Consider the following 12,629-nt stretch of genomic DNA (forward strand, 5'->3'; position numbering starts at 1 on the left):
AGAGGAAGTACTTATTTCTGATTTTTCCTTCCAGTTGGAAGGACATCTATTAGCATAACACTCTTTGCCTCTCTTTATCCTCGAATTTACTCCTGCTCCCCAATGTCTTAGCCTGGATTCCCTGAAAGCAGAGTCCTAGATAAAGGCTCACATGCATGTAGTTTATTTAGGAAGTGGTGTCAGGGAATAAAAGCAGAAGAGAAAAAGGGGTGGAACAGAGATGGAAAGAAAGTTAATACAATTCTTACAAAATTGGCCACTGATACCTGAATCCGTGGACTTTTGGAGGAATCTTACAAAATGTGCCTCAGAGCTGTCCACCCAGAGGAAGAAGAGGGGAAGCATATACCTACAGGCTTGTATCCCCATTGGTCAAGGAAGGTCCCATGGGTGTTACCTCGGATCGCACTTGAGTGTCAAGTATGCACATTCACACCAAAGCATCCTCACAAAGCCCTGGAGGTGGAAGCAAGGTGTGAGAGGAAGTGCTGCCAGATTGCAATGCACAAAGTTATTTAAAGCCTATGCAGAACTGGTGGCCTCAGCAGCAGCTAGATTAAGAGGTAGGGTGGCAGAATATGAAGTGACTAACAAAAGGCATCTAACACATCTAACCTATGTTGGTGGGTTTGGAGAGGAAATGCCCTCAAGTTTTGTTTTGTTGTTTTGTTTTCATAGGGAGCCAAGCGTCCAAAGGAAGTATGGATTCTCATCTATTCCTTCTGCCCTAAGTTTTCCTAGGGCCAAGCCCAATTTTGAAACTCCAGTAATCCCTGTGACTAAGTTGTACATCAAAGAATTAGAAAACCTATCATTATGCAATATATATTTTTATTCTCTATCTGCCTGATTTATTTGACTGAGTAGAGAAGTTTGGATACATATTTAAATATATTTTTGTATAGGAGATTTCAAAGTTTTGCCTGGATTGTCAATTTCTCATGGACAAGTATTGTGCTTTTTTGCTAAGTTTCTGGCATTTAGTAAGCACTCAATTACCATTTGCTTAACTGAACTGAGCATCTTTTTATGAGGTTAAGGGTTGTGTTTTACGCTGGGATGAGGCAAGAGATGAAGATTTAGAATGGCAATGTGGAAAATTCGAAAGGAAGTGATCAAGAACAGACAAAAGGTTTCCTCACTGACTACCTGCAAAGGCTGCAGCCACACATTATCAGTAATGTAAAGTGAGAAGGATGTGCTAGCAACTGCATTTTGCTGTGATTTGCCACATTCCCACCTACCAGGATTCTCAGATCCTTGGAATGTGATCACTACAACCAACTTCCATTTTTTGCAAAAGTTTCACAATTTTCTGACAGGACATTTTCAAAGACAGTATTTTTCAATAAGATGCCGTAATTCTTACTTTCCCAGACATAAAGCAATTCTTCCAAAAGCAGTCATGTCCTATGAAAACCAAGAATTTTTAAAACAACACCCAGAGCACTTTCCATTAGTCAGACTAGCTCTTGATAGAGACTCAGATATGCAATGAAATGGAAAATATGAAGCACAGACCCAAGAAAAACCATCAACAATGCTTCTCTTTTATTTTTCAGGAGGTAGAGAGAGAGGCTTTCAACTACAATGAACAATTCTAAGTACAGGAAGCGTGGAGGCTTCAAGCCTTGCATAGACCTTTATTCACTTGGAAAATTTTCCTCAGGTAAGTCAAGAGGAATCTGCTACTTGAAGCAAACTAAAAGAAAACGAGCTATTTATTTTAAAAAAAAAACTATAAAACTCATCAAGAGATGCAGTTAAGAAACTAAGCAAGGCACAGGCTGGGAGAAAACATTCACAATGCAGGCCTAAAAAAAGTATTTGTATACAGAATGCACAAAAAAGTACAACTCAAAAAGTTAAATATAAATAGGCAAAATGTTTATACAGGCACTTCATTAAAGAATGCATATGAATGGTCAATAAGCACATAACAATGTGTCCAACATCATTAGTCAGCAGAGAAGTGCGAATTAAAAAAAAAACACAGACATTCCACTTCACAGCCATTAGAATGAGGAAAGAAGAAAGATTGACTACACCAAATGTAGACAAAGATATGGACCAACCAGAACTCTACTACATTGTTCAACCACTTTAGAAAACTCCCAGATTCTTAAAAAGTGAAATATACATCTACCCTATGACCTAGCAATTCCTTCAAAGAGCCTTTCAACTACAACGAACAATTCTAAGTACAGGAAGGGCGGATGCTTCAAGACTTGCATAGGCCTCGTTACTTTTGTCTACACAGTTGGAGAATTTTCCTCAGGTAAGTCAAGAGGAATCTGCTGCTTGAAACGAACTAAAAGAAAAAGGGCTATTTATTAAAACAAAAAAAAAACTATAAAACTCATCAACAGATGCAGTTAAGAAACTAAGCAAGCCACAGGCTAAGAGAAACGGCACATGTCCACAATAAGCCTTCTACAAGAATTATGATACACATAAGGGCCACACACTGGATATCCATCAAGAGGAAAAAGCATGAATAAACTCCGTTGCATCCATACAATGGAACATACACAGCATTAAAAAGCCCCAAACTACTGATGCACGCAGCAACATAGACACATATAAAAAGTATCATGCTGAGTGAAAGAGGCCAGGACACAAAGAAGTAGACACTTTTTAGCAAAAATAATGCATGAATATGAAAACCAGATTGGTGATCGTTGCTCTTCGGGGAGGGTTGACTGGAAATGGTTAGAAGCAGCTTTCTGTAGCAATAGAAATGTTTCATTTTCTGGTAGGGGAATGGGTTACATGCATGCATGTATTAGTGTCAAAATTGACTGAACTGATTGATTTGAGCGTTTCAATCAATTATATGTCAATATGGCGGGTTTGTTTTTTCCTTTTTTTTCCAGAGGATCTTATGGAGAAAGGTGTTTTATTTTAAATTAAGCTTTTCATTTTGAGGTAAAATTGAAGATGCACTCAGGTGCCATTGTGAAAATTAATACAGAGATGCTGTGTACTGTTTAGTCAGTTTCTCACAATGGTAACATATTGCAAAGCTGTAGTACATAGTCACAACCAGGATATTGACATTAACAAAGTCAAGATACACAGTCAAGAAGCTCCTGGGGAAAAGCTTGCAAGTCTTAGCTGTCTGAGCATGGGGAGGATTTGGGGGTTGGCACTAGTCTTTTTAGATTTCATCCAGAAAGACTCCCTCTGCTCACACTAAAATTTACTTTAAATATTTCTTGTAGGACTGAAGTCAGCGCCATACAGTTAAACAATGAATGGAAGGAGGTTCTTGTGGTTCTTTAATAGTTTTGTGTGTATAAATTACCTCTCCAATTTGGTGGTCTCCTCCATTTGTTGATCCCAATGAACCTCTGAATATTTATACCTTGTGCAGTGTCCTTACCTGTTTTAAACATTAGAATGTGTCAAAAGTAATGTTTTGTCAATATACAAAAGTCAATTGCTTTCCTGTACACTAGCAATGTACAATTGGAATTTGAAATTGAAAACATAGCACTGTTTATATCAGCATCCCCAAAAAGAACTACTTAGATACAAATCTAACAAAGTATGTATAAGACCTAGATGAAGAAAACTGCAAAATTCTGATCAAAGAAATCAAAGAAGATCTAAATAAATCGAATGATATTTTATGTTCATGGATAAGAACATTCAATCATGTTACGATGTCATTTCTTTCCAACTTGTTTATAGATTCAACATATTCCCAATCAGGGTCCCAGCAAATTGCTTTGTGGATATCTGAGAGCTAATTCTAAAATTTACATAGAAAGGCAAAAAACTCAGGCTAACCAACATAATATTATAGAAAAAAGGAAAGTAGTTTTTGGTAGAGGGCAGATACTACCTGACTTCAAAACATACTATATAGCTATATTAATCAAGATGTGTGTTATTGGTGAAGGAATGGACAAGTGGATCAATAGAAGAAAAAAAAAAATCCCCGAAATAGACCTGATATGGTTTGGCTCTGTGTCCCCACCCAAATCTCATGTCGAACTGTAATCCCCCATTGTTAGAGGTGAAGTCTAGAGGGAGGTGATTGGATCGTGGGGACATTTTCCCAGTTGAGCCATTGCAGCCAGCCTCAAACTATTCTAGACATTCTAGCAGAGGTACCAGGCATGTGAGTGAGTGAAGGAGCTTTCTTGGACCTTCTAGCCCTAGCAGAAACAACGCAGAGCAGAAACAAGCCATCTCCACTGTTCTGTTTGAATCCCTGACACACAGAATTGCATACAAGTAAAATGGTCGTTACATTAAGTCACTTAGTTTTAAGGTTGTTTATTATGCAGCAGCAGGTACGTGAAACACCAAGTAAATTTTTAAAAATGTTCAAGAAAAGCTGATATTTCCTTTTGTTTCTCTTCCCTATAATGTTTGGCTCTATGCAAGTGGAAAAAAGGAGTGTGCTTTCATGTTCTGTCCATTCTACCAGAACTTTAACTGAAGTCATTAGGAAAGGTGTACCTAGTTGAGCTAACTACTCTTATAAAATCCTTTAATATGGAACAGAGGGTGGCAGGAGGCAGCCAAATGCCTAGGCAGATAGGGACGGGTCCCCAGTGAAACCCCACCTCCAAGCCAAAGACAGTTTAAAGCCTGAAAGCCAAGCTACAAGTTAAATCCTCAGACCAGATTGAGAACTTGTTTTCCTATTTGGCATGCTTTCCTCTGATTGGTCCCCACCCTTAACCTATTTTACATATACCTATCCTTTCCTAATTGGTTTTCTACATTGTCATGCCCACCTTCAAGTGGTGTCTTCACTTTAAACTTTTTTGCATACTCACAAACCAATCAGCATGTATTCCCCATTCTGAGTTCATGAAAGACCCCAGACCCAGCCACAGAGGGACTTTCACACCTTCAGGTAGGGGGACCATCCCCATGTTCCCTCTCCACTGAAAGCTGTTTCATCGCTCAATAAAATTCTTTTCCATCCTCCTCACTCTTCAATGTCCTGCGTATCGTCATTCTTCTTGAGTATGGTACAAGAGCTCAGGGATCGCTGAATGTGGGTACAAGCTATAACACAGGCAAGCTGGGGCATGCCAGCATGGCTGAGTGGGGCCCAGGTGGGGCATTGCCAGCCAGAGATCTTCAGCTTGCAAAGCAACCAAGAAGAAAAATCCTACATAGAACTTTATGAGGGAAATCAAGGATTAGCTGATCTCATTCTGTGGAATGAGCATGTTTAGTTGACAATATACCTATGCACAACAAAGAAGGGATAATATATAGTGGTTTCCAGCCTTCATTCCTAATTCTTTCTCACTATAAATTCATGAAAAGACTTAGTTGGGTATCCAACCAATATCCATTGATCATCTATAACGTGCAAGGTACTGTTCTAGGGTAACGAGTATCCCAATTTTTCTAAAAGATATAGAATGAGGTTTTCTTTTCTCTTCTTTTCTCTTTCCTCCCTTTTCCCCGTTCCCCCACTTCTTACTTAGCTCTTTAGAAATGCAATTAAAGCCATTTACCTTCCCTTCAACAGGCAAAATTATCTAACTGTGTGCTTACTTAAAAGCTCCAGGGCAGAAATATCTCCCACCAGAAGATTGCCTTGAGAGACAATAGTCAATTTATAACCAAAAGTATGCCTGCTACAAAATTATCTCCCACCTGGAGAGAATTTGGAGACAAGACCACTCTACAACCTAGTTCTGACCATGACGGTGCCAGCTCAACCACCCAGTAGGTCAAATACCAAAGCAAGTCACATGGACTCCCCATCAGCTCACTCCCTCCCCTGCATGCCATTCATGCCACATTCCTTTTAAAAGCCCCTGCTTTCTGCTGCAAAAGTAAAGCAGTACCCTTAAGGCAGGAAGCCTATACTTCTTCCCCTAAGCTAGCTTGGGAATAAAAAGTCACGTTCTTTATACCAGACCTCATTCTTGTGCACTGGACTCTGCAAGCAGTGAGTGACTGTTTTGCACTAGCATGGTACATACAGCAAGGAATACAGCAAAGTCCCCACCATTGGGATCTTCCCTGCATGGATCATGTGGGAAATGGTGGGATGCACTGGGCCGGGCTGGGCAGATCGATTTTGTGACATGCAGGCTTTATAAATCCTCTTTTGCCACAGTTTCAGAGGGGTCCTAATGCTGCTGTTATAAAAATAACTAAATAATAAAAATTAAAATTGAGAAGTCCATGTTACTCATTTATTATAGAAAATTCTGAGTTTCCATCTGCAATTCAGATTTTTAATATAGTGTCTTCCTCAACTGTCTTGAAAGCCGAGTGCTTTCTTCCACAGCTGTCCAATCTCTGCAGCTAGTTACCCTTTGTCCTAGGAAACCATTCTCTTGTCACCTACAGACCCCGAAGCTTCTGTCTGGAAAACATAGTTTCTCATTCAGCTGCCTTTTTACCTATATGTTGGCTAGAGCAGCAGGAGATTGAATCTGTAATGAAATGGAAAGCCCATGTGCCCAAATTAGGCATCTCCGATAAATGGAACCCCATTAGACTCATCCTCTAATGGCCACAGATCCTGGGTTTTAAAGCAGTCTTGCTGGTTTGACTTACTAAGGCTGATCAGCTTCCTGGGTTTCTCAATCTCGCAAAAAATCACCACCCCTCCACCCTAGCCTGGCACCACCCTCTGTGTTCCCATGCTCCTTAAAGACTGCATTCCACAGTGTTTGCTTTAATGGGGTGGAGAGGCAAGATTCAGCCTCTCAAAGAAAGGCTTACTCAGAGAATACACGGATCAACTGTTGGGAGTTCCTATCCATTTGCCTTGTTGTTTTCACAAACTGTGTACTGAATAATGCTGAGAACAGTAAATAGTGAACATGATATGTTGCTGTTATCTGAGGTTTGTATGTACAATAGAGTCTTATCTGGAGAATTTATTGAGAGAAAAAGAAAAGAGAGAGAAAGAAGAAAGAAAAAAAGAAAAAGAGAAGGAAAAGAAAGAAAGAAAGAAGAGAGAGAGAAAAAGAAGAAAGAAAAGAAAGAAGAAAGAAGAAGAAGAAAAAGAAAGAAAGAAAGAAAGAAAGAAAGAAAGAAAGAAGAAAGAAAGAAAGAAAGAAAGAAAGAAAAAAAGAAAGAAAGAGGCAGGGAGAGGAGGAAGGAAGGGAGAGAGGGAGGGAGAGAGGGAGGGAGAGAGGGAGGGAGGGAGGGAGGGAGGAAAGCAGGAAGGCCGGCAGGAAGGCAGGCAGGAAGGCAGGAAGGAAGACAGGCAGGCAAGCAGGCAGGCAGGCAGGAAGGAAGGAAGGGAGGGAGGGAGGGAGAGAGGGAGGGAGGGAGGAAGGCAGGAAGGCAGGCAGGAAGACAGGCAGGCAGGCAGGCAGGCAGGAAGGAAGGGAGGAAGGGAGGAAGGGAGGGAGGGAGAGAGGACTTTTTCAATGCTGAGATCCAAAAGGAAGAATCTGGAACAGGGAGGAAAAAAAAATGTTGTTTGTTTTTGTTATTTCTTATTTTGGTGGGGTAGGGAGGTGGTATCCAGATCACAGAGTAAATGCTGGGTCACACAACAATTTAATTAGTGTAGTCTTGTTTAGAGACAAATATAAAATATTTAACAAATCCACTTATAAAAATAATTCAAAACAGAGCACTTGATTTAATAAATATAGAAATACTAAAAATTTATATAATATACCAAAGAAGGAAGAGTGAAAGGAGCTAGAAGTCAATGTGGAGGGATCAAAATGGAGGCATAAAGAGATGGGCAGTGAGGGAGGAGAAGGACGAAGGCAGAAGAAAGGAAGATGCCAGAGCTAATGGGAAAGAAAAAGTGTGTGAAACAACAGGCTCCAGTAGGAACAGGGTTGTGGGAGATCAAACATGGCCTCCGTGATTGATTTCATCCAGGCCGGACCACTAGTCCTGGTTTCCGGGCAATCTTGGGAAAATCCTCCCGGCCTCATATTTTTCAGCTGCAGATCAAGGCAGTTGCATCTAATGATTTGCTGGAGTCACTTCTCTGACCTGGTCTTGCCCCATCTCTGAGGCCTAAAGGTGGCCCTGTGAGTGGCCAAAGTTCAGCAGACCCATGAAAGCACTTATACTGCTGTTTGTTCTGCTAAATCATTAATTAGCTTGTATTTTTTTCTCCCTCAAAGTATATTTTGTAATTTACGCTTGCTGCTTTTTCTTCTGGGGTCCTTTATGGGTCCAAGAGTCAATGATTCTGGAACCAACAGCTATCCGATTACCTGCTTCTCACAGCTTTTAATGTCAGCCCATAGACTCCAGGAAATGAGATACTGTGCTATTAAGCAAGCAAGAGAGTCTATAAAGCATTGAATCATAAGATTCTGTAACTGTCCCAGATACAAATGTCAGAAGACTGGTCTTTTGCCTGTCTGTTTCACAGGGAAGAAACAAACAGAATTTCTTCTTCCAATTACATAGCAGCACAATGAATAGAGACAAGGTGACAGCATTTGTAGTTCACATTTGCTCAACTTATTAAAGAACAAAAGCTCACAGAATCACTGGAACTTGCCCATGGAGGCAAAATAGTGTGAAGACTGCCGAGGTTTTTAGATTTATTGTGTTTAAATAATGGTCTCAGATTTCCTGGGCACCTTCACACAGAATCAATGTTGATATATTTGCACATTGATTAAACACATTTGATGTCTTGGCCTCTCAAGTTACTTATTTACTTATTTAATGTGTATTATTGGCAGATACTACAAAATGAGTGGCTGAGCACCATGAGCATAGAATCTGGTCTCATTTTACTTTTCATCTTTTACATACCCTAGGACTATACTGGTATAGAGTAGTGTACAAAACAGACTTGATTAATTAGTGATATTTTAATACATGTGTACAATGTGTAATGAACCATTCTGGCTAACATTCGTCACCTCAAGCCTTTGTCATTTCTTTGTGTTAGGAACATTCAAAATCCTCTCCTCTAGCTTTTTAACAATATGCTCTAAATTATTGGTGACCATATTCACCCTACAGTGCTATAGAACACTAGAGTTATTCTACCCATCTAACTGAATTTTGTACCTGCTAACCAACCTCCCCCTATCCTCCCCTATCTTCTATCCTTCTCAGCCTCTAATAACCACAATTCTACTCTCTACTTTACTGACCTCCATTTTTTTTTAGCTCTCACACACAAGTGAAAACATGTGGCATTTGTCTTTCTGTGCCTGACTTATTTTGCTTAACATAACGTCCTCCAGGCTCATCCATGTTTCTGTGTATAACAGGATTTTATTCTTTTTTAAGGCTGAATAGTATTCCATTGTGTACAGTTACCACATTTTCTTTATCCATTCATCTGTTGATGGACGATTAGGGTGATTATACATCTTAGCTATTGTGAATAGTACTGCAATAACATGGGGGTGTAGGTATCTCTTTGATGCACTGATTTCCTTCTTTTGGACAAGTACTCATCAAAACAAAAATTTTAACTAACACAAATGAAAAGTGTGTTACATAAGCCTTCCCTCCTGGCTTTTCTTGCACTCAAACCTGAATGCTTTCTTCATTTGGAAAACTTCAAAGGAGGTGACTCAGAAGCTTCTTGTCATCCGTCATTCAAAGAATCAGGTATATTTCAGTATGTTCTGATATTGCAAGCTGATCTTTTCTTAACTCAAACTTTTGAATATTTTTGTTTAAGACTGCTCTTCAGAGAATATACTATCTCCACTTTCAATAGCTGTATAAAGACAGGCCGACTCAGGATCGGAAGGACAAGTCGCAGGAAGGATATTTTCTGTTGGATACAGATAAACTGTGACTAAGTCTGGACTCATCTCTGGACTAGACTGTCCATTCACTCTCAAGCACAGTTAAGACTCGTGGGGCCATGTGCAGTGAGGCACCTTTGCCCTCTCATCTGCTGCTGGTTCTCACACAGAGGAGGATTCAATAGGGTAAATTACCTACCGGCTCCCCCTCCTGCTCGCCTTTCACCTTCAGTCTCCTCTTTGCTGGGCATCCATCACTGTGCTTCCTACTACCCAGTCTTGGAGTTTCTTGTGGTTTTGATTCTACCTTTTATGTATTTAATTACTTAATCATTAATGTCTTTTATATGTTTAATCATTTTGTTAACTCTAGCCCTATTAATTACATGAATGAAAATGTCATATTATCTTATCTGAAGCTGTTGAAAAGTTTAATCTTTCTGTTTGCTCTGTTCACTGACTCTAAGTCTTGGGAGATTGCCTCCTCCAGTGTTTTTGCAGTATTACATTTGGAAGCTTCTCTTCAGAGGAAGAATTCTGTGCAATTCAGGCTGAGGAAATACTCTTCGGAGGAGTTTTGTCTTTGTTTTTGTCAGGAACTCGGGGGGTATATCATACTGTTTTTTATCTCAGTTTCTTAGCTTGACAGTTCTCAAATTAACTCAGTACTATAAATTCAAAACCATGGTATTACAGTCCCACGGCTATAATTTATTATTTTTTTTATTATTATTATTATTAATTTAAAGGCCAGGCCAAGATAATAGTGTGCCCTTTAAATCTTTCTTCCATGTGGTTAAATTATTTTCCTAATCCAATATTTCACCAAGCATGTTGCTCATTAAAGGCTCCAGTATTATGCAGTTTCTCTGTTCCAACAATTCACCTCATAGACCACTTTTTGAATTTTGGTGTAGTATAAAAAAGAAATATCTGCAAGGCACAGTGGCTTACACCTGTAATCCCAGCCCTTTGGGAGGCTGAAGCAGGTGGATCACTTAAGCCCAGAAGTTAGAGACAAGCCTGGGCAACATAGTGAAACGCTGTCTCTGCAAATAATAGTAATACAAAAATTAGCTGGATGTAGTGGCGCACGCCTGTAGTCCCAGCTACTCTGGAGGCTGAGGTGGGCGGATCACTTGAGCCCAGGAGGCACAGATTGCTGTGAGCCCAGATCACACCACTGCACTCCAGGCTGGGCGCCAGAGTGAGACTGTCAAAAAAAAAAAGAAAGAAAGAAAAGAAAGAAGAAAGAAAGAAAGAGAAAGAAAGAAAGAAAGAAAGAAAGAAAGAAAGAAAGAAAGAAAGAAAGAAAGAAAGAAAGAAAGAAAGAAAGAAAGAAAGAAAGAAAGATCACAGTTAATTGAAAAGTCTATGAAAATTCTCCTTTAGGCCCGGCGCAGTGGCTCACACCTGTAATCCCAGCATTTTGGGAGGCTGAGGCAGGCGGATCACAAGGACAAGAGATTGAGACCATTCTGGCCAACATAGTGAAACCCCATCTCTATGAAGAAACAAAAATTAGCTGGGTGTGGTGGCACCTGCCTGTAGTCCCAGCTACTCGGGAGGCTGAGGCAGGAGAATTGCTTGAACCTGGGAGGTGGAGGCTGCAGTGAGCCAAGATCGTGCCACTGCACTCCAGCCTGGCAACAGAGCAAGAATTCGTCTCAAAAAAAAAAAAAATTCTCCTTTGTTTTCAAACCACATATCTATATGAAGCCATATATTCTTCAACCAAAACAACACATTGCAACGGATTGAATGCACATGCAGATACATAAATCTAGCCAGACATAATTACACTAAATCAAACATTAAAGAGATTCATAAAAATGTAAAACAATGCCTTTTTTACCACTATTTTTTGTATCCTGGAAAACATAGCTTTTTAAAATAAAAATGTGTCATTTACATTAACAAGCAATGGTTGTATTGTTTTTTAATACTAAGAGGTTATTTTATAATTTTATATTTAAACTTTTTCTGTTTAAATTTCTGATGTAGTAACTATCTTAGAAAAATGCGCATAAACAAAAGTTCTTTGAGAATTCCTTAATAATTCTGAAGAGTTTAAAGGGGTCCTGAAACCAAAATGTCTGGGTACCAGCTGTACTGTACATTTCTGCTGCATTTAGTATGCTGAACATTCTCTTCTAGCTTTCATTTCTCTTCTCTCATCTTCTTCAGTGCACCATTCCAACTCCTTTTCCTCTTTCCACCATCTGGTTTTCCCCTAGTTTTCGTCCTTTGCTTCCTTATTATTAAATTATGTCTTCTCTCTCTCTGGATGACCTCCACCACTCACATTATTTTAACAACGTCCTAAATAGATGACATCCAAATATGTGTCTGTAATCTGATTATTTTACCATACTCTGTGCTAGCAAAACCAGCTATCTACATCTTGATGTTTCTTAAAAAGTTAAACTCAGATATTCCCAAATTGAGCATGTGGGTGAATGGTACCATCATTAAATCCTGCCATGTAAGTCAGAGATCTGTGAGTCATCCTAGGTTCCTTTTTCCCCTACCTCCCTCATCCACTACCAAGCCCTGTAGTTTTTGCTTCTTAAATATTCCTCCCTCCGTGGATTGCGTTAGCTCAAAATCTCATGACCTATTGATACATTATTGCAAACCTTCCTAATGGGCTTCCTATTACTGTTACTGGTCCTTCGTTTCTCAAAAAAAAAAAAGTCCAGAGTTATTATCCTGAAATACAAATCTAGTCATACCACCCACATGCTTAAAACCCTTCAATAGTTCCCCAGGGCCTTCAGAAAAAAAATTCAGGTCTTTCATCATGACACAAGAGGCCTTCATTAGGCAATTTTTCCTTCCCAGTCTCATCACCCTTGTGAGTGTCTCTTCCTGCATTTCTTGCTTTAGCAAAACAGAATTATTTCCTTTTCCCCTAACACAATTTGCGTCTCT

Source organism: Nomascus leucogenys, chromosome 4 (genome assembly GCF_006542625.1).
Source record: "Nomascus leucogenys isolate Asia chromosome 4, Asia_NLE_v1, whole genome shotgun sequence".
Classification (NCBI taxonomy): domain Eukaryota; kingdom Metazoa; phylum Chordata; class Mammalia; order Primates; family Hylobatidae; genus Nomascus; species Nomascus leucogenys.